The 21392-nt window shown below is 50.9% G+C and overlaps 1 long non-coding RNA gene across 1 annotated transcript in view; it reads left to right on the plus strand.

The window, feature by feature from the left end:
• The window catches only part of LOC139437091 (uncharacterized), a 32598-nt gene extending 27556 nt beyond the window's left edge, over nt 1–5042 (plus strand). Inside the window, exon 2 of the long non-coding RNA XR_011646676.1 lies at nt 2063–5042. This is a non-coding gene — a long non-coding RNA (uncharacterized lncRNA). The remainder of the gene's footprint in view (nt 1–2062) is intronic.
• The last annotated feature ends 16350 nt before the right edge of the window (nt 5043–21392 follow it).

The following is a 21392-nucleotide window of genomic DNA, read 5'->3' on the forward strand; positions in this document are numbered from 1 at the left end:
GGTGACAACACCCCACTGCTCCCAACACACACACACACACACACACACACACACACTTTTCCAGGGATAAAGTGGAAGAGAGAGCCTTCCTTTTATTCCATACCTGAGAAGCAAATGTGAGTCTCCTGGTCAGAGCTGAGTTTAAAATAAATTTAGACTCCAAGGTAAATTTAGGGCTATAGAATATGGACTCAAATAGCAAAGCCATACAGTGATAGAATTTAAGGATTTCCAACCAACTCTGTAAAATGAATCCCTGGCTAGCAGGGGTGGTGAAAGGGAGGCAAGGACTTGGAACTGGATCATAACTCTGGAGGATTTCCAAGGCTTTTGTATGAGTCCAGGACTTTTGGAAAGGACCATGGAGGTAGAGGTTAAAAATATTAGGTTTGAAATCAGGCTTCGATGCAAATCCAGGATCCATGACCTTAAGTGTTGCTACTGAACCTCTCTGAGTCTTAATCTCCTCATCTTTAAATGGGATAACAAGAGTACCTACCTTATCTGATTGTCAGGTAGATTAAATGAAATAATTTATGCCAAGAGTTTATAGCACAGTGCTTGGCACAGAGTAATGTTCAACAGTTTTTTTAAACATTATCATTATTCTTGTGGTGGTGGTGGTGGTGGGTGTTATTATTATTGTTGTTGTTATTGGGAAAAAAGATAGACAAATATGGGGTTTGAGTAATTGATAGGAACTTTGCATTCCATGTAGACAGGTCATGAAAAGAGCAGGTAGGTGCTTGTCTAGAATGATCAGCAGTCGGCATTTAGCTGAAGGGTGAGGGACCCTTTCTGACCCCCTTCCATTTCAGCTTTAGACCTGCCCCCATGCCTTTCTTTTGCCAGCTCAGGAGGAATCCAGTCTGGAGCTCTTTCTTCACAGGTTAGTTGAATACTGGACCAGATTTATTCTTGGTTTGTCACTTGGTGTCTGTGTTCCAGGCCAGGGGTATCTGAGGTTTTCTGATGAGAATGGAGGAGAGTGCTCCTTTGAAAAAGAAAATATGGTCCCAGTCTAGGAGGGGCTCTGCTTCCTTCTGTCTACAGGCAACAGCAAAGATCCAGCCATCTGCCCAGAGTGTGGGATGACTAGAGGTCAATGCTGAATTTTAATTCACCTGTTGGACACCTAAGATAGCAGTTAATCAGCCCGGAAACAGTTCTCACCTAAGAAAAGGAATGATTTGCCTTTGATAAGAATTATTAAGCTGGGACTTTTTGAAATCTATAGAGTTCCTGAAATTTTATTCATGATTATATCTCTAAGTGAATATTTTTCTGAGAAGAGGATCCATACATAGCTTTTGTCAAAACCCTCAAGGGAGAGCATGGCCGAAGTAAATTCAGAATCATTGGTCCTGATCTAAAAATTAAGACAGAACCCTCTTCCAGGGGATCTCTAAGAGGCTGCCTCTTTCAGGCTGGCTGATCATCAGAACTATTCATGGGAAGGGCCTGGCAGCAGGATTGCTTAGGCAAAAGAGAGGAGAGTTATTCTCCTTACTGGACCTGTGTTGCTGGCTGAAGCCTGCCATATCCATTTGGAAAATTGGGGGGTTTCAGGTATCTAAATATCCCCTATTTTCCCTGAAATTTGGTTGCAGTATTAGAAGGCACTACATTTTGTACCAGATGGTGGACTGCTCCAGTCTCATCTTGGAAGAGGAGGCAGGTCCAGGTGACTTTGCTAGGTATGTGTTGGTGGTAGTAATGGTGGGGAGTGATGTTGCCCTCATTTGAATGCTTGATACATAGTTGGTACTCAGCCATTATTTGTGCATTTATATAAATTGATAAAATTATCTTTTTTTTTTCCGAGGTACCAGGGCCGGAGATTGAACCCAGGACTTTGTATGTGGAAGCTGGTGCTCAACCACTGAGCCACATTGGCTTCCCTGAGTTGGTTTTTTCATTTGTTTGCTTGTTTTGTTTTTAAGAGACACCCAGAACTGAACCTGGGACCTCATATATGGGAAGCAGGTACTCAACTGCTTGAGCCACATCCTCTCCCCTAATGTTTTTTGGTTTTTTTGTTTTGTCTTGTTTTGTTTTTAAGGTATCAGGACTGGGGATTGACCCCTGGACCTCATATGTGGGAAGCCACTGCTCAGCCACTGAGCCACATTGGCTCCCCTCCTTTCCTTTTGGAGCCATTGAGTCTAAGCTCGATAGTCCACTCTACTTTCCAAGAGGTCAGTGGCTTCTCCTTACCTCTGTGGTTACTTTCATGAGAGGCCAGGTGCCTTGGTCATGTCTCTGACTGTGCTTATTTATTCCTTACTCCTCACCCTCCAAATCTTGAACCCTACCTCTGAAAGCCAAATTGGGACCTACAAGATTGAGGCTTCTTAGAATACGAATCCAGCATTGAGGCTATGCTTCAGTTGAGACCAGTCCTGATAATGTCTCCTGCTTTTTTGATTTCCCATCATTCCTTGCTGTGGTCCATCGGTCATGTTAGAAAATGGCATCTATCTCCCTTACTGAGAATTTGTACCCTCCTCTCAAATCCCAGGCTCATGTGTTCAACCCAGCTTGCTGGAATGCATCAGAATGCCACAAAGGTTTCCAAAGACATGGATGTGGTTGTTATCCTACCTGAATCAGCAAACACCCTCTGAGCTCAGAGTCAGCTCACAAGTAACTGAGCATAGTGGTCTCTAGGATCCTCAAGGAGCAGTCTGATCCCCAAGGATGAGCTGGCTGAAGATGATTCCATGAAGCAAAAGTTTCACTTCACTTTGAGGACCATGAGTCGGAGTATTTTCCAGAAATGAAAGAGTCTAGTCATGGGGCATAGACCTCTCTCTTGAAGCCATCAGACCATGCAGAGCCACCCAAGGACATGGCCGCATACCTAATCGCTGCCATTAGGAATCTGTGCAGGAGCCCTCGTCCTAGGCTGCCCTGAGGGGCCTCATGGAAGTGACTAAAGCCCACACAGGGCTAAACTTTCTCTGCATGCTCTACTGAAAGTCTCTCTATGCAGGGAAAAGGAGGTCTTGGAGGAGCCGCCTGAGCCCTAACTACCCTGTGAAAAAGGAGCTAAGGACTGAAGACCATTAAGCCTGAGAGAGGCCAGCCCTTCCTCCCCCTCCTCATCTGGGCCCAGCAGAATTGTCTGTGATCCTTCCATCTTGCCTCACCATCTTTTTTCTTGTGCCCTGCTCCACTTAACCCACCCATGAACTATGACTTGAATCAGCTTCTTTTTTTTTTTTTTGAGCTACCAGAGCTGGGGATTGAACCTCAGACCTTGTATGTGGCTCATATTGTGGGAAGCTGGCATTCAACCACTGAGCCACATTGGCTCCCCTGAGTTGTTTTTTGCATTTACTTGCTTGTTGTTTTTTGTTTGTTTGTTTTTAGGAGGCACTGGGAACCGAACCCAGGACCTCCCATGTGGGAAATGGCCCTCAACTGCTTGAGCCACATCTACTCCCCAATTAGCTCTTGATTGTAGGGCACTGGGGATGACAAACAATGAAGAAAAGCCACCCTCTGGTATTTACTTGCTGCCTCATGAAAACTCTGACTTTTGAGAGGGAATTGTGAGGGAGAAGACAGGCCTCCAAGGCCATTTACTCTCACCATCTGCTCCCTGGTAGAATGAACCATCTCTTAGTCCAGACAGACTGATTCCTTTAACCTTAAAAATTATGCCTTGGGTTGTTCAGAAGCTTTTTATTTTGATGTAGTCAAATTCATTAATCCTCTGCTTTCTGGCTTTATATTTTATGATTTTTTAAGAAGGCCTATCCCCAGATAATAATCATAATCTCATGTACTTTCTTATATTTCTGTTATAGTTGTTTTTCTATGTTAGCTCTTTAATCCATCCAGCATTTACTTTCATAAATGGTGTGAGTTAGGGAACTAACTTTTCTTTTTTCAGAATTTCTCATACTGCCCAGCATTATTTCAGATACTACTCTTTATCATATTCAAGACACCTATAAATCCATGTGATAGTGTGGTGTTTCTGGATTCTTTAGTCTGCTGCATTGAATTATTTTTTAAGATTTATTTAAAACATTTTTTTATCTCACCCCCACCCCCCATGGTTCCCTCATCTGTCTGCTAGTTGTTTTGCTTGCTGTGTCTGCTCATCATCTCCAGGAGGCAGCGGGAACTTAACCCAGGCCCTCCCACATGGGAGGCAAGTGCCCAGTGGCCTGAGCTACATCCACTTCCCATGGGCTGCAGCATCTGCTATCTTGTAGCATCTAGCTTGTTTGGGCAGATGCAGTGTCTAGCTTGTTGCAGCAGGTTGCAGTGTCTGTTCATCTCCTTTAGGAGGCACCAGGCCCAAACCCAGGACCTCCCATGTGTTAGGCGGGCACCCAACTGGTTGAGCCACATCCACTTCCCATGAACAGTTTTTATATTCCTCTACCAGCACCACACCATTTTAATTATTGTAGCATTGGGGTATGTTTTGATGAAGTATGTTTCTGTCTTTTCCCCTCAAAATTATTTTCACTATCCTTGCATACTTTTTTCCTTCCAGATGTACTTTTCAATAAGCTTGTCAAATTTCATTAAAAGAAAAGAAGTCCTTTCAGGATTTTGGTTGGTTGAGGTTTTATTGACTTTCTAAATTAAGTTGGAGGGAAGCGGACTTGGCCCAGTAGGGCGTCCGTCTACCACATGGGAGGTCCGTGGTTCAAACCCTGGGCCTCCTTGACCCGTGTGCAGCTGGCCCATGCACAGTGCTGATGTGCGCAAGGAATGCCCTGCCACGTGGGGGTGTCCCCCGCCTAAGGGAGCCCCACGCACAAGGAGTGCGCCCCGTAAGAAGAGCCGCCCAGCATGAAAGAAAGTGCAGCCTGCCCAAGAATGGTGCTGCACACACGGAGAGCTGACACAGCAAGATGACGCAGCAAAAAGAAACACAGATTGCCGGTGCCGCTGATAAGGATAGAAGCTGTCACAGAAGAACACACAGCACATGGACACAGAGAGCAGACAACTGGGGAGGGGAAAGGGAGAGAAATAAATTTTAAAAATAAATAAATAAATCTTTAAAAAATAAAGTTGGAGGAGAGTTGGTATCTTTACAATTCTGAGTTTTCTCAACTAGAAACCAACTATCTCAGCTGTGTTCTTCAAGGCCTCTAACAGAGACGGTCTCTTTTTCTAATGACTCCTGCTCTCTCTCAGCTTCCCTAGGCTGGTGCCCTGAGCCATCAGAGCCTTGTTTTGCCATACCCTGTGAACCAAGCTTACTCATTCACTCCACCTAGAAATGGATTAAACAGTTGAGCATTTACTTTTGCTCAGGAATTCTTAGCTTTATCCTTCTAGGACCCAATGGAGCTCCAGGGGGATTTTCCTACCTTTCTTCTCCCTTGCCTTCACATCCCAGTCCCAGAATCTTTCTTCTCATATTGTTCCCTTAAAAGTTCCAACATTTTAAATCTAGAGTAGGACAACCTAATGTTTCCTTTAGTCTGGACTTCTCTGAGGATCTGGTTTGTCTGAAACAGCCTCTCATTCTGACCTCCTCCTCTCTCTCCACATTGTTCTATGTCATTTCTAAGTTTTGTCAAGACAAGATGAAATCTTGGAAGGAGAGTTCACAAGGTATTCAAGGGATCAGCAGTGCTTATGGTTCTCTGCCAGCTGCCCACACTAAAGGCAAGAACTTATTACCCCATATTTGCCAACAGGTACCAACCTATCCACTCAGCTCACCAGCCTCAACTCCACAGAGCTTCTAGGAATCTTAGATCCTTTTTTGATCTCTGATCTCTGTCATGCATTCCAGCCTCAAGAGGCAGCCTGCTAGGACAGGCTAACTGCCAAAGGCCTGGGGGTGAAGCAAGAAGGACCCAGCGCTTCTGCTCAAGTCTCTTTCAGGGACAGCAGACTCCAGCTGTTTTGTCGCCTGTGTGAAAGCCCAAAGGGCCAAAACTAAAGTTTTTGGGCTCTTAGATCAGGTGTGGTAGCCAGAGAGTAGGAAACAGGGGCCCAACATGGGTCCAGATCCCCACCTCACCCCCAGAAGAGCCAATGTGCTTAAAGATCAGTAATAGCAAAACAAAGACATAGGCAGTTTGCCTAAAGCCTTTGCATGTACACCTCAGTACCCAGAAAGGACATAGAGTTACAACACTCAGACACACTTTGCCCAGCCATATTCCTCTCCTGTTTCTATGTCCACTGGGCTCTCCCTGCATCATCTCCTGCTTCCAGATCAGCACAAGTCATCACTAAAATAACCCATGAGGCCTTAATGAATCTTCACCTGCTGCTTTTCCAGGAGATAAGATTTCAGGGTAAGGGCTGCGGAATTTGTTACAGTGATTGGAATGTTACTCCAACATAAGACTATTACAGGAAATGATTCCTAGACATTTGCGTTTCAAAGGACAGAATGAGCCATTCAGCATAGTGAACAGATTTCAGGGACAGGAAATCTGCCACAGTGGCTGAAAAGTTGTGGTAACACAAACATAGCTGCAGAGTCTGATTCCTAGAGATCCCACTTTGAAACACAACATGCTGCAAAGAATTCTCCCTGGCCAACCACCACCCCACCCCCCAAGTTGCTCAAGGCCCAGCCAGCCACTCAGTTTTACATGTTTAAATCTGAAATCAAAGTCCCAGGCAGGGAGGGGGATTGTCACAAGTAATTGCAACATCCCACAAGAATTTGGGAGTTAAAAGGAGCCAAACCTGGGCCTTCTCCAAAGCTTGCAAGTCTGAGCTTTTTGAGAACCACATTTGATCTGTTCCATTGTACCGAATGTAAATATTTTTCTTGTGACTGTTGTCTGCTCTGGGGGACTCTGCAAGGCTCCTACCTGTGGTGACAGGTGCATCTTTCCCTAGGAGAGGACAGGGTGGGGAGCTACCTGCTATGATCCATAGGCACCCAGAGTTGGCCTTTACCTTCTGGGCCATGCTCCAAACACCAGCCCCGGGGAGGAGGAGGGCTGATGGCTTGAAGGGCGAGGGGTCCCAGGTGACTGCAGTGAGGGATTCAGATGGAGGGAAAGGGGTACAGGAATCTTGCCACACTGTCACATCCTTTCTCAGCGACTCACACACTTCTCGGCTCTTGCCCTGCCCTCACCTTACCAGATTTTATTCTTACATGTTAACTTAATGACATTATTTTGAGATGGTGTCCGCCCTTTTTACATATAGGAAAATAACCACCTACAAAGTGACAGTTTAGGATTTAACCCCAGTAACTACTCAGACTAGGTCTCAGAACTGCCTAGCATTATTGGGGGAGATACAATTGGTTATCATGAACCAGCTATGATTTTCATTATAATATTATAAATTTGTTTCTACTTCCAGGGCCCTTATTTTGTGCATTTCACATTCTTTGTGAATCCTCACAGCAGCCACCTCGTGAGGCTGACATTTCTATTTCCCCATTTTACAAAGAAGGGACCAGGCCTGGCAAGGTTAATGACTTGCCCCAGGGCTCCCAGTTGTTTCAGAGGGGAAGCCTGGCCTCCAGAGGGTCTGGGACATTGCCATGGCTCATTTTCTTTAGGAAGGAGATAGGAAGCAGAGCTCAATGAGGCACTGCTGGCCCCAAAAGTCCTCGACTGGCAGGGCCTTTCCCATGGGCCCCAGACCTCCCACAGCTGACCCAAAACCAGAGAGACATGAAGCCTCAGGGCTGGGATGGAGCTGGAGAAAGGTGAGTACCGTGGTGCTCCCTTGGTTCCTTAGAGACTCCTCATTCTACTGTAGGCCCTTAGTACCCAGTGGGCATCTGAACCCTGCCTCCCTCCGTCCAGTTCTCCAGGGCTTCAGGGGCCAGACTTTCTCTGAGAAGTGGGGTTACTCCTCATGCCCACCACCCTGGTCCCACCTTCTGAGAACTTGAAGAGAGCCAAGCAGGCCAAGGTAGATTTTCTACTTGGAGGGCAATAGTCTTACTTTACCTCAGCCCAATTTCTTTTTGGCACAGCCTGACATCTCTCTGTCCCCTCTGCTGATTCACATGGCAGGTTTATTTAATTAGCCGGAGGTGAGTCAAAGTGCAGCTTGTCCTCAGAATTAATTAATATTTACTGAGCCACCACACGGTGAGTGACGCCAAAACCAGAGTGTGTCCTCTTTATCAGTTTAGGGAACAGATTCCAACTCCTGGTGTCTGGCTGGGGTTAGGAACTGGAGCCAGTCAAGGAGTCAGGATGATGGGCCTCTGAGCTCCTGTGAGGAGTGAATGAGGTCATGCACCTAACATCTAATCACGATGCCTTGCACATAGTAGGGATTTAGACTTGTAGCTGTGTCTATAAATTTTAAAAAGGAGTATCAGTAAAAGGTGGCTGAGAGACCCATGTTTCCCTTTGGTGCATGTTTCAAGGGACAGAAATGTAATTGTGGCACGTACCTCCAGCACACTCACATAATCATCGTACATGAAGAAATGAGGCATGCTTCTCCCATGTTTTTTATCCCAGCTCCTTGTAAAAGAAGGAGAAGGTACGAGTGGCTGGCCCTGGAGAAATTCAAGCGGATCATCAGTAAATGGAGGCTTTTCTTTAGCTGTGATTGATTACAAAGGGAAGGAAAGCTGCTCTGTGCAAAGGGACCCTTACCCTCCTTCCCCACCCCACTCTTACCCCAGAAGATCTTTTGACCCCGGCCCCTCTTCCAGATGGTGCTTCTTTGGGCCCCCAAGCCAGTGCTGCTCTTCTCTTGTGGAATGCCCTGATAAAGTCATCACCATGACAGGATTTGGTGACAGTGGTCACCCTCCACCTTCCTTTGGGACTGCCACACCTGACCAGCACCTCACAGCCTGCCCTGTGTGACCGCTGGGTCATAGGGGAGGCCGTTGCCTAAATTCTTTGTGGTTGCTGGCTCTGGGCAGCTGGCCCCTGATTCTCCTGGCTCATCTTCTGTGCAGTCTCAATCCTCCCCATGGAAGTGCCAGCGCAGCCAGGGCTTATGTGTCTGCCTGCCTCAGAGTTAGATTGGGAGGATACCAGGAAACAGCTCAGATCCCAGGCATGGATAGGCCTCTCTGGAAGCCAAGGCCAAGTGTGGAGACACACCATTGAGACTAGACATGATGATCTGTCTCCAACTGCCAGAAAGGTGGCTTCTCTGGGTCAGACACTGGGACAAGATACCAGCAACCCTCTAAGACTTTCACTGGACAGATTTGGGCAGAAGGGCACAATGAGACCTGGAAATTTCATTCTGGGTTTGCTGCATCTTCTCTACAAAGCCAGGAGCTGAGTGGGAAGGGGTCTCCCCAATTGCCTGAGATGACTTCGGTAAGGAAAATGGAATGACAAGTGGGACAGAACCTGACAGCCTGTCAGCTACAGCCAGTTCTGGAGGACCTGAGGTTCCAAAGCCCCTGCGCCCCCTGCTGGCCCCTCAGACAGCCTTCTGCCTTCAGGCTTCCTCCTCTCCAAGAGGCTTCTTTGTCCTTCCTTCATACCCCAGTGCCATGCCCTGCCTTGCCTGGTCTCACTCTTTTTAAAATCTTTTTGCCTTTGGATCTAGCCTGGAGCTGCTCACTCTACCCTGCCATGACCTGGACTTTCTCCTACCTTTTGAAAACCTGGGTCTGACCCAACCCTTTGGTTTTTTATTTTGTGGTGGTTGATGATTTTTTGTTTGTTTTTTGTTTTCAAAGAAGCCCTAGCCCTCTGCTTCCCCACCAGCACACATGCCCCTTGGCAAATGGCAGCCTTCCTCTCCCTGCCTCAGGCAGGCCTTCAGAGCAGACTACCACTCCTGCTTCCCACAGGGGCTTCCGGTCTCCAGCTCTTCCTCTACCTATTGTCTCTGTCTCTCCCACTGCAGAAGCAGACCCTTACCAGGCCTCTGGGGTTGCACCTGCCCAATTCTCCCACACCAGCCCTCCACTTCACTCTAGATTGGGCTAGAAATGTCTTCTCTCTTTTCACATCCCGTCTGCTTGGCAAGTCCTAATGGAGTGCATCAATCAATCAATTGAGTGCAATCAATGGAGTGCATCAGTGTTCGCACTCCAGCCCATGCCCACCATCTCTTCCCTGAGGCTCCTGCTGCAGTCCACTTGCTGTGCCAGTTGTCATCAGAGTGTGTCTTCTGAGATTGGAAGCAACCAAAGGGCAAGGACTTATACCTCCCACAGCCCCTACGGCTGTGCCAGGCTCCCAGTGGACCCTCAGAATTGAATGCTGATCTTCTCTTAATAGCCTTCTGGCACTGCCTCAAGAGCTCCCTGCTGCAGGGTCTGGGGTGTGGTTAGGCTGACAATGGCCACCTCCATATCAGGTCACAGTAGAAGGCGGGTAGATATTTCCCAGAAAGGGTGAGAATGAGGAGGAGATTTATTTTCAGGGAGACTGGGGGACAGGGAAGACCAGTGAGGAATGAGGTCCCTCGGTGCCCTTCACCATGCTGGCAGAAGGCTCACCAGGCATGTGCAGATGTGGATTCAGTGGAAACCCTAAAATCTCAAATCAACTTCGTTTCAGCTTCTGAGGTCGGCCTGCCTCCAGTTCCCAGCCCCCGGCCAAATTCTTGCCTGACCTCTGGCAGCGGCCAGTGCTGCTGTGGACAGCTCATTTCATCGCAGCACCCGCCGTGTCCCCGGCGCCACCAGGGGGCGAATGGGGCACTCGCCGGCTCCTCGAACTCTCCGCGCACCAGCGCTGCGCCCTGGAGAAGTCCGGCCAAGGAAAGCGGCCGCTAGAACCTCCTCGACTTCCCACTGCCACAACCCTGCGGGGCCAACACTTCCAGCCCCGCCCTCAGGCTAGCTCCCACGCGCTGTGCGCCCCAGGCCTCCAGCGAGCCTCTCAGCGCGTTATCCAGCCGGCTCACCGCCCTCCTTCCCGCCGGTCCACGGTCCTCCTGGCAGCTCCGCTCGTGCCCCAGCGACTGCCCCTATTTCAGAGCCGGTGGTTGAATAGGCGCACCCGGGGAGCAGCGAATGGAAAACACTGGCGTTTAAAAGGGGGCGAGGAAAGACACAGATGGGTTACCCCCCTTCCTCCTCCCACCCTTCGGAAGTGGTCTCAGGCCTGTCCTGTCCCCCTCCAGCTCCAGTACGCACGCAGACACCTGTCAGAGCAGTCCTTTGCTTGCTGGGATCCGAGCCCTGCCTTCACGACGCGAGTCACCCACTGAAGAGAACACATTTGACTCTAGGCCTTAAAGGAAAACAAAACAGAAAAAGTGGGCTTACAGTTGCATGCGTCTGCTCTTCTCTGGATCAGCTTTGGTGAGCACCGTGTCAGTCTAGTGGCTGCAGCCTGAGTAAGACCCTGACAGCCCAGGACAGAGATCTGCCCCAGAGCTTCCATACTCCCGGGAACCTCTCCCCTCAGGAGATGCCGTGTTCATAGAAAAAGAGTCAGTTCCTTGAAAGCCATGTCAGCCTTTATCAAAATAGGTTGGGCCTGCCAGGATCCGCAAATAAACCTTTTATATTTGGGAAAAAAAAAAAACACCTCTGTGCCAGCATCCATACTAGGTAAATATTTCTATCATTGAGTAAAAGGAAGTCAAGTTTATGTTTCCCTTTGAAACAGTACCCCTCTACTTGCCTGCTAGTTAGTCACCCACATTTTGGTTTGGGTTGGGCTCATATTTTATTTTTGCAAGCCACAAAGCAAGAGTTTGAGGTTAAATTCTTTCACCAGTTGCACATAAGCTCTGACTTCAAATCCTAAGATTCAGGGAAGATTTTAACACTGGGAGTGCCAGGCCTGACGTATGTCTCAATCCTTACCTTATTTAGGGCTGGTCAGACAGATGCTCAGAAGAACCCTTAGGTTCTGAATGAGGGCACTCCACTGCCCCCCAGCATTTCCACATGGCAGCTAAGAGAGGTCATCACTTTAGGGCCCAGACTGCTTCCAAGCCCTGAGACGTGGGGCTGGGCACCCAGACCTGAGTTCCAGGAGACTTACTACCTCCTCTGCAGTTTATCCTGACATCCCAGACAGGCCCAGCAAGCACACCCGTGATGAGAGGGCCTGCGTGATTCTGCAGCCCCAAGGGAGCCTCACTTCCCAGGACACAGCGCAAACGCTCTGCTGACAGTGCAGGGGATCTACTCCAGAGCCAGCACAGGACTCCACCCACCCCTGGTCTGATGTCCCTTTAGTTCCGTGAGTGTGTGTGTGTGTGTGTGTGAGAGAGAGAGAGAGACAGAGACAGAGACAGAGACAGAGACAGAGACAGAGACAGAAACAGAGAGAGAAACAGAGAGACAGAGAGACTTCCTGGCTCTGCAAAGGCAGGGAGTAGCCTGAAATCCAGAGTATCCCCTGGCCACAAGCCCCTCATGTCTAAATAGGGGAACTTGTAGGAGCCCTGACCCAAGTCCCCACCCCCAGGAGGCTCTGGGGTGTGAATGAACAACTCGTGTGACCTTGGTCCCTGGCCCTGGCCTAGACTGCTCGCCTGCTCCCCGCTGGAGTCTTCCCTGAGCTTTCCCAGAGGTGAGAGCTTACCAGGGGCCGGGACTCTCACAGAGCTTTCCCATTCCCGAGCAGTGCTGGAGTGTCCCCAGTTCAGTATGAATCTCACTAATGCATCTCCAAAAACTCCTCTTTGCCCACTTTAATCCCAGCTAATCTTCCATCCTACACAATTTAGTGGGTACCTGCTTTATACTAGGCAGGTACCAGGAGCTGGGGATACAAAAATAAAAAAAAAGAGCTCCTGCCCTCCGAGAGCTGGTGGTATCTGATGAGGGAATTTATTCTGTGATTCATTAATTCATCAAATGTGTATTGAGTGCCGACTATGTGCTAGGCCCTGTACCAAGTGCTGGGGAGGCAGTCATGAAGAGGAGCAAAGCCTTGCCATCCTAATTCTACCACCCCGCAGTCTGTGGGGAAACAGACATTAATCAAACCATCTAGAAAACAGAGAATTATAAACCACGATAAGGAGAATCACAGGCTACTTTGAGCACCTGTGAGTTGTGGGGAGAGGGGAAGGGGACCAGTCCAAGTGGGAGGGGTGGGATGGAGGGTGGGATGAGGAAATACACCAGGCTGAACCTGGCACGGTGCTTGTCTTCCTCTTCATACATGACCCCAGAGCCTCACGCAGTTCCCCGCTCACCTTCTTATCACCCCCAACACCCAGGAAATCCACCACCCCCTCCGAAAGGCTCCTCCCTCTCTGAGGAAGCTGGGCGCCTCTCCTGGTTGCCTATTGATTGGTGGCAGGAGGCCGCAGTGCCCTGAGTGGTCACTGACTGAAGTTTCCTGGCTGGCAGTGGGGTGGAGTTACAGGCTGTGGGGCCGCTGCTGTGTCCCCAGCCTCCTGGGCTCCATCCACCAGAGAAGAGCTGGGATTGGAATAGTTAATAAGAGAGTCCCTAGGGGAGGCGCAGTGAGGCTTGGGACGTTGACGTTTGCCCCAGTCCCCCTTACTGCCCTCCCCTCTTGTCTGCCTCTGGCCATCTCATCATCATACAAGGCCTGTGGCAAGTCCTCCCACCGCCCCCATCCCTCAAGAGAGTGGCAGCTGATCAACAGAGCCCTGGGCTTGGGATCCACCTAACAAAATAGCAAAACAGCCATTTCAGATGTCTGGGCCCACCTGGCTTTGGCCTCTCTTCCTCCCACTCACCCCCCCCCACACACACACTGGCCTGGATCTGGATGGCACAGGCCCCCCTACTTCCAGGTAAGGATCACACCACCAAAACAACCAGAAGGCCTCCCTTGGGAGCATTAGAACCCAGGGCAGCCCACCATGGCCTGGCCCCTCCCCAGCCTGGCTCAGAGGGGGCTGAGGGGGCCTCTGCTGCCCCTGATCCCCCAGGGGTATGGGGCCTGAAGCAGGGCCAGCTCCCCACCAGGCTGGTGGCTTGAGGGCTGCCGTACACTTTAGGGAGCTTGAGTCAGGTCTCAACCTTCAGGAGCAACAGTGTGACCAGGGCCACCAACTGGCCTCAGTCCTTGGGCATAGCCTCTATCTCATGCCTCTTGGTCTCACCAGGAGAGAACTCCCGGGGGGCCTGAGCCGAATGCCAGGGTCCTTCAGCTGGCACACGAGTGCCCCTGCAGTGCCACAGGTTATCCAGCAGCAGCCGGCAGTGTCTGTTTCGCTTCCTTTTCTCATTACCAGTATGGATTGGGAGGCAGAGATTAACCTGAGATAATGTGTCTCTCCACACAGTGAGGTGCAGAGCCTGGCATTGGGAGAGTGCTTTACACACCTGCCTTCCTCCTGCGGCCCAGGCCTTGGGGATGTGGCTCTTTCAGTCTCTCCTTTCAGGGTGTCGGCAAGTCCACATTGAGGAAGGCTACAAAGCTGGGTTTGGTTGCCCCTGAGGTTCCCGGCTCAGGGAGAGGGGCCTCCTTCTACTGGTGTCATTGCCCAGGGGCCAGCTCTGTGGAGAGAAAGGTTCCAGAATCTTCTTTGGAGAACTAGAAGCAGGGCACCGAGGAGAAATGTAATCCTTGTTATCACTTTTCTGGCCAGCCAGCCATCCTATCCCACCCTCCTCATCCCTTAAATCTCGAGGTGCAGAGCCCCCTTGGCCTCTAGGCCAGGGCACTTGGCCCTCGGGCAGCGGGGCAGCGCACCTGCCAGGATTCCCCAAATGGGGAGGATGCAGCAAGGCCTCCCTGGGCATTTAGACAGGGAAGAGCTGAGGAGAGCAGCAGGACCATCTGGAGCTACAGGCAGAGGACAGAAGGGGAGTGTAGCCCTGTCTCAGAGCCTGGCCGGCACCTTTCTCCTCTCGTTTAAGCTCATTGAGCAACTCTTTAAGGTGTTATTAATGTTAATAAGATTCAGACTCTGTTAGGTTGGCCAGCATTAAAGTGTCTTAGGTAAATGCTGGGAACACAGCAAGGGACATAATAGTAATAGCTGCCATTTATTGTTCATTTGATAGATGTGCTCTGAGTTAAATCCATTTCATGCATTTTATTATTCAATCCTTACAACTCCCTGAGATACATGCCGTTATCTCCATTTTATAGCTTAGGAAACTGAGGCTCTGAAGAAGTGGCGTTATTTGGCTAAGGGCACATACAACTAGTAAGTGGCAGAGCTGGGATTGAAACGGAGACGTGTCTGCCTCCACGGTTCATCCCTCCTACATACCACCTCCCAGGCACCTCCCCTCAGTCAGGGAAGGGAGGGGCATCGGAGAGGAGGGGTGGTGCCAGCAGCTGGTAAGGCCATGCTGGCCTCCGGCCTCGGCCAAGTTTGTTCCACACAAATTTCTCCCCGACCTTGGATGGCCAGTGAGGCCTCCAGATGTGGGCAGGCAGGAGTCAGCTTGCCTGCTCTCAGATTCCGTGTTCCTGAAGGCTGAGCAGCTCAGACTCTGGTTTGCCTGCTTCTGCCCTCTACCTGGGCCTTTAGTAGTCATCTCCCACGCCCTTGGAACCCGAGACCGAGATATGCCCATAAAGCCAGTGATGTGCTCTGAGCTCGAGCCGAAGACAACAAGACAACCACATGGGCAGAGAACTGCCACTAAAGCCACTCGTGTGTCCTGCACCCAGGTGCTTCCTCTGCTCAGCCCAGCCCCATGTCCAGAGCACTCCTGGCTTCCACATCGTCCACTTCAGGGACAGGTGTGGCCCCAGGGAGGATGGAGGTGGGCGAGGGGCACAGAATGCCAAGCCAGACCTAGAGCTGCACCCCCTCTCCAGAGACTGCACACCTCTTAGAAAGAGCACAGCCCCTAGTTCTGTCTCATCAGGGCAGGAAAGGGACTTCTTATGGGGATTAGCACAGTCAGTCCTTATAACCCCCCTAAGAAGATGCTGTTAGGATCGGTTTTACAAAAAGGGAAACAGGTCAAGGTCCTCAGCCGACGGTAACCTCCTGCTTTATTCCTCTGCTGTACCACCTCCTGTCGCCCTTTGTAGGTTGTGACAGGGATGTGGGGGAAAGCATTTAAGGGTAGGATGCCCCTCTCCCTGACTTCTATGAACTTTCAAAGCCAAGGGGTGTGACCCCTACTCTTTATGTGATTTCAGCTGCCCCTACCACATGCAGGTCTTGTGCTGGGCACCAGAGCCCAGAGATGACACTGTACCTGTCCTTGGGAAGTCATTGTGGGGAGAGGGGATGGACACTTCACAAAGCAAGTACCCTGGAATACTCTGCATAGTGAGCACCAGTTGAAGCGAGCAGAGGGCGGTTAGAGAATGCAGCGATTGTGTGGCTAACCCAGCCTGAGTGGGAGAGTTCGAGGGCTTCTTGAAGGAGATTCTTCAAGAAAGAGTAGAAGGCTTTCGGGCACAGGGGACTCTATGAGCAAGGCCAAGGGAGACTAAGCCCTTCGAGGACTACTGAGAACTAGCGGGGGGCAGGGAGCCAGAGGTAAGGGGAGAGGCCTCTGGGTGAGTGGGCCAGAAATCACAGGCCCTAAAGGCAGGACTGGGGGGCTTCCCAGCCTGAGACACCTGGGACAGCCAGACAGCCTCCCACAATCTCGCGGGGACATCGGACTTCGCACTGAGCTAGACCAGGACATTCCAGCCTAATCACAGCTCCAATCATCAAGCTCCAGAGGTCCCTCACACTGGGCCAGTCACATCCTGGGAAGCTCGCTGGGAGGTCCTGCCCTCTCGCCAGAGCCAAGGGGGGGTGGGTGGAGCTTCCAGGGCCCCCAGGCTTCCTCTGCCAGGACCCTTAGGAGGCTGCAGGCCTGGAATTTTTCCCTCTGCAGAGATTCTGGTAGAGCCCAGTGGAGGGTGAAGGGGAGGGAGATGGAGGTGGAGCCAGGGCCCCACCTGCAGAGGAGCCCAAAGATCCTGTACGAGAAACTGGACTTTGGAGTAATCCTGGTTCTCAAGGGGGCAATTTCCGGAAAGGGCTGGATCTGAGCCCCAGCCTGCCCTGCTGCCCTCCACCAGGGCCTGCCCCTACCTGCTCTCCAAAGAAGGGGAGAACCCAGGCCAGCATGTGGGAGAATCACCCCCCCCCCCCAGCCCTGGAAATAAGGTGTCAGACTCTGTTGTCATTGAATGATTTTTATTTATTTATCAAAGCGTCCACTCTTTCTTACGCAAATGGCATCGTGCCTTTCGGTGCAGGTGTTTCCCCGAAGGGACAGAGATCTTTTTTTTTTTTTTCATTTTAAAAATTTTAATAGATTTTATTTTTTTAAAGATACATGGATCATACAAAATGTTACATTAAAAAATATAAGAGGATCCCATATACCCCCACTCCCCACACCCCCCACTCCTCCCACATCACCAAGCTCTTTCATCAATGTGGCACATTCATTGCATTTGGTGAATACATTTTGGAGCACTGCTGCACCGCCTGGATTATAGTTTACATTTAGTTTACACTCTCTCCCAGCCCATTCAGTGGTTTTGGCAGGACATATGATGTCCTGCATCTGTCCCTGCAATATAATTCAGGACAACTCCAAGTCCCGAAAATGCACCGATATCACACCTCTTCTTCCCTCTCCCTGCCCTCAGCAACTCCCGTGGCCACCGTCTCCACATGGATGATATAATTTCTTCCATTGCTAGAGTCATAGTCACTCTATAGTAGAATACCAGAGGTCTTGAATGCAACACCAAGTGTCACCAGTTTCAGTCAGAGATTAAAGACAGAGACGGCCCCTTCCCTCTTTATAAACTGGGGTGCCTCCTCCATCTCCTCACCCCACCCCCAGCTCCCACTCTCTCCCTGGCACAGGAAAGGTCTCTGGGACTGGCATGAGTTAAAGGCACAGCAACAGTGAGAGGAAAGGAGAAATCAGGGTGCCTCAGGCGAAGAGGTCCCATCCTACCACCCAAGCCAGCCAGGGCATCTTGCCTTCTGGGGAGGTGGGGGCAGGGTGCTGGGGGTAAGGAGGGGCGTGGGACTCTCCCAGGACCTCTGAGCCTTCTCCATGAGGCCCGAGGACCTGAGTCATTATCAGCAGGACCAGGCAGGGAGGGAGCCTCTGCGAGCTGACCTGGCTGACCTTCTCCTGGAAGCTCGCCCCTATGGTCTCAAAGGTGCACCCAACTCTGGACATGGCCTTGGCTCAGAGCCTTCATCGATAACAGTAATGGCCGCAGCAGCAAGGGAGGGCATTTATGCAGGGCGCTGTGCTCAGCATTTTTCATGCATTATCTTTTGTAATCCCCTCAAACTGCATGAGAATTTAATTACTCCCATTTTACAGATGAGGCAAATGAGGCTCGGCTACGGTCACACAGCTTCTACTTGGCACAGCCAGGATTCTAACTTGGTCGCACTGACTCAGGAGACCTGGGCCCGCCGAGGGTGGCTGGAGCTGGACCAACATCATCCCTTTCCCCAATTCACCAACTCACTCCCAATTCCAGAGCCTTCCGGGGCAGCATCTTCTGCACACTGCAGCCCATTTGGCTGCTTCTTCATCAAGCCACAACCCCAACTTGGTCTCCTTCCAGGGCTGGAGAGGGAGCAAATAGACTCAGGAAGGTTCTATTGCTCTGATGGCGTTTAATTCCATTATTTCAACAATGAGGCCCATTTGGGAGCTTCACGGGGGAGTTGGGGGGTGGGGTGGGGCAGTGCATCCTGGCATGTGGGAAAGGGGCCTGAGGGGGAACTTGGCACACTGACCAGCATGGCCTGGCCAGCATCAGCATCACACACACGTCAGAGGGGCCGTGGTAGCCACTGCAGGGATCACTGCCCTCGGGAGGGAAGAGAGGAGGAGTCCTGGTTGGGCTGAGGCCGGGGAGGGAGGGAGCACCACAAACTCTTAGGGGTGGGGAGGAGCAGAAATGTGCAGCTCAGGCTGGTAAGGAAAGGATGCCAGGGCTGTGTGAGTAGACTGAGCACAGCTCCAGGTCGCCAGGACTTTGTGCCCACCTGCTCTGGGGGTTCTCCCCCATCCCTCAACTCCTGCCTACTCTGACTCCACCATGCCCAAGACCCTGCCCCAGTCCAGCTTTTAGAAAAAGAGGGTGGGAAGTATGTGTGTAGCTCAGTGGCTGAATACCTGCTTCCTATGTATGAGGTGATGGGTTCAACCGCTGGTACCTCCTAAAAATAAAAATAAAATTAAAACATAAAAAAGAAAAAGAAGGTATGTGCCCTACCCTCAACCCCAGAAAGATTTATATCTGTCTGTTGAATCCATGCAAAAACATTTCTTCTCAGACAGCTACTGACTCCAAAGCCTGTACCTCCCAGGATAGGCTTTTTAGTCAAAGGAACCTGGGTTCTGTCTGATCCTAGCTCCTCTGCTTTCTAGCTGTGGGATGCTAAGCAAGTTACTTAATTTCTCTGGGTCTCAGCTTCCTTATCTCTGAACTGGCAGAGCACTAGCCAATATTTATCAAGTGTCTGCTATGCGCCAGAATGCTCCAGTATTATCTCACTTAATTCTCAAAACCACCCTAAACAATGAGTACCGTTATTGCCTCCATTTTATAAGCAAGGAAACTAAGCCTTAGATTAGGTAATTTGCCAAGGCTGGCAAGTACAGAACTGGGAAACATCCCCAGGCAGCCTGACTCCAGAGTCGGTGCGCTCCTCTACCTGATGTGCTGGTGGCTGGTGCGGCTGGGTTCCGGGAACCACTGGCTCATGCCCCACCCACTCTGGGGTGGCTGCGAGATGCCCCGCAGGAACCAGGGGTGCTGGCCTCAGGGGCTGGCACCCTGCCCAGGGCCCCGCCTCCCAGGCCTGTTTGAACATGTGGCCACTCTTCCTCCTCCGCCGGGGCTGGGTCTGGAGACGTGACATAGTGCAGGCACATCCCAGTGACACAGGTCAGGCAGCACCCAGGAGGATGTACTTAGGGTGGGTTCATTTTCATTCTTCTCCCATCTGACCCCTTGCCTGCTGCAAGAAGAGCCTGAGGCTCCATTCCCCAGGTGTGGCTGTTATCAGCGAGGGGTTTTCTTGGCTAGCTCCTCTTCCCCAGCCTTCAACTCCTAGGCCATAAGTCACGTCCTTGAGGACTGTCCCAGGCCAGCCTCTGCCCTGTCACCCACCCACTTCTCCCAGTTAAGATTCTGCACTTTTTTCAGGGTTGTTCTGATCACCGCCCTGTCACCCACCCCACTTCTCACAGTTAAGATTCTGCACTTTTTTCAGGGTTGTTCTGATCACCATCAACCCCACCACCACCACTAGCCCCCTGGCCTGTGTGCTATTTGAGGGTAGGGACAAGATGATTTTGCTCACCAGTGTCCCCAGGGCCTGTGCACAAGTGAACAGACTGACCCACAGTGTCCCAGGAGGCTGAGAGGCTGCAGGAGGGTGTCCGCATTGTGACTCCAGGAGAAATGGACATGACCTTCTCCTGGATGACCCCTCAGCTTCCTGGACCAGTGCAAGGAAGAAACCAAGCCAGGAGAATTACCAAGGGGCAGGTAGGATAGGACTGCCTCCTCAGCCTCAGCCCCCCCCCCCCAGCGCTGGCCCCAGCCTTCCCCCCCCCTCCCCCAGCAGCAGCAATCACAATGGCCAGCACTCACCAGGGCTTACCAGGTGCCAGGCCCAGTGCCCAGCGCCTTCCAGGCATTAACTCTAGGGATCCTCCCGGTGGCCTTAGCAGGTAGTGCCAGGAGAATGACGCTCAGAAAGGGATGCGTACCAAGCTGCCCCGGCCCGTGAGGGGGCAGGGAGAGGTGAGACTGTGCACCAGGGGCCCAGAGGCCAGAACCAGACGTCTCAACCCAAAGCTCTTCCACCTCCAGGGCCCACCCCTCCGGGGAAACTTCGGGCCTGCCAGATGGATCCAGGCACTACCTGTATTCACACAGCCGAATTCTCCGGAACCCGAGGCCCCACCCCATTCCTCAAGTGCACTCATGCATTCGTTTTGCTGACATATTTTTTGGAACACCTACTATATGCCAGGTACTATACTAGGCACTAAAGATGCACTGGTGAGTAAAAACAGATCCCGTCCCTGCTTTCCTGGAGCATATATCTTAGTGCAAAACAATCAAACAAATATGTGGCTAAGTACAAATTGTGATACGCTGAGGCAAAACAGCCGGCACTGAGGAAGAACAACAGGGAGGACATACTTTAGACTGGGTGGTGCGTGGGGGACCAGGGGAGGCTTTACAGAGATGACATTTATACAGTAACATAACCAATCAACCAGGAAATCGATTATCCAGACCAGAGAGGTTCCACCTGCTGTGACCTGCTGAGCAAAGAGCTTGCCCCTTCCCCTCGGTTAACCTCTCCATCAAGAGAAGGAAAAGTGCAGCAATCCACGGCCATTTTGCCGTTTGCTGAGAGAAGAGCCCCTGAGAGTCCAGATTTCCGGGGATCTCAGAGTAAGGGGTGGGGGAAAGTATAATCTTACTTGATTTTTTGTTTCTTTTGGATCAATCGGGAAGGGTAGGGTCAATGATTGAACAGCCGACCCTTTGCCGCCCTCCCCGCGCTCAGAAATGCGGTGCTCTGTCGCCACCTGGTGGACGAAATAGACAATGCAAAGGGCG

Source organism: Dasypus novemcinctus, chromosome 2 (genome assembly GCF_030445035.2).
Source record: "Dasypus novemcinctus isolate mDasNov1 chromosome 2, mDasNov1.1.hap2, whole genome shotgun sequence".
NCBI classification, from domain to species: domain Eukaryota; kingdom Metazoa; phylum Chordata; class Mammalia; order Cingulata; family Dasypodidae; genus Dasypus; species Dasypus novemcinctus.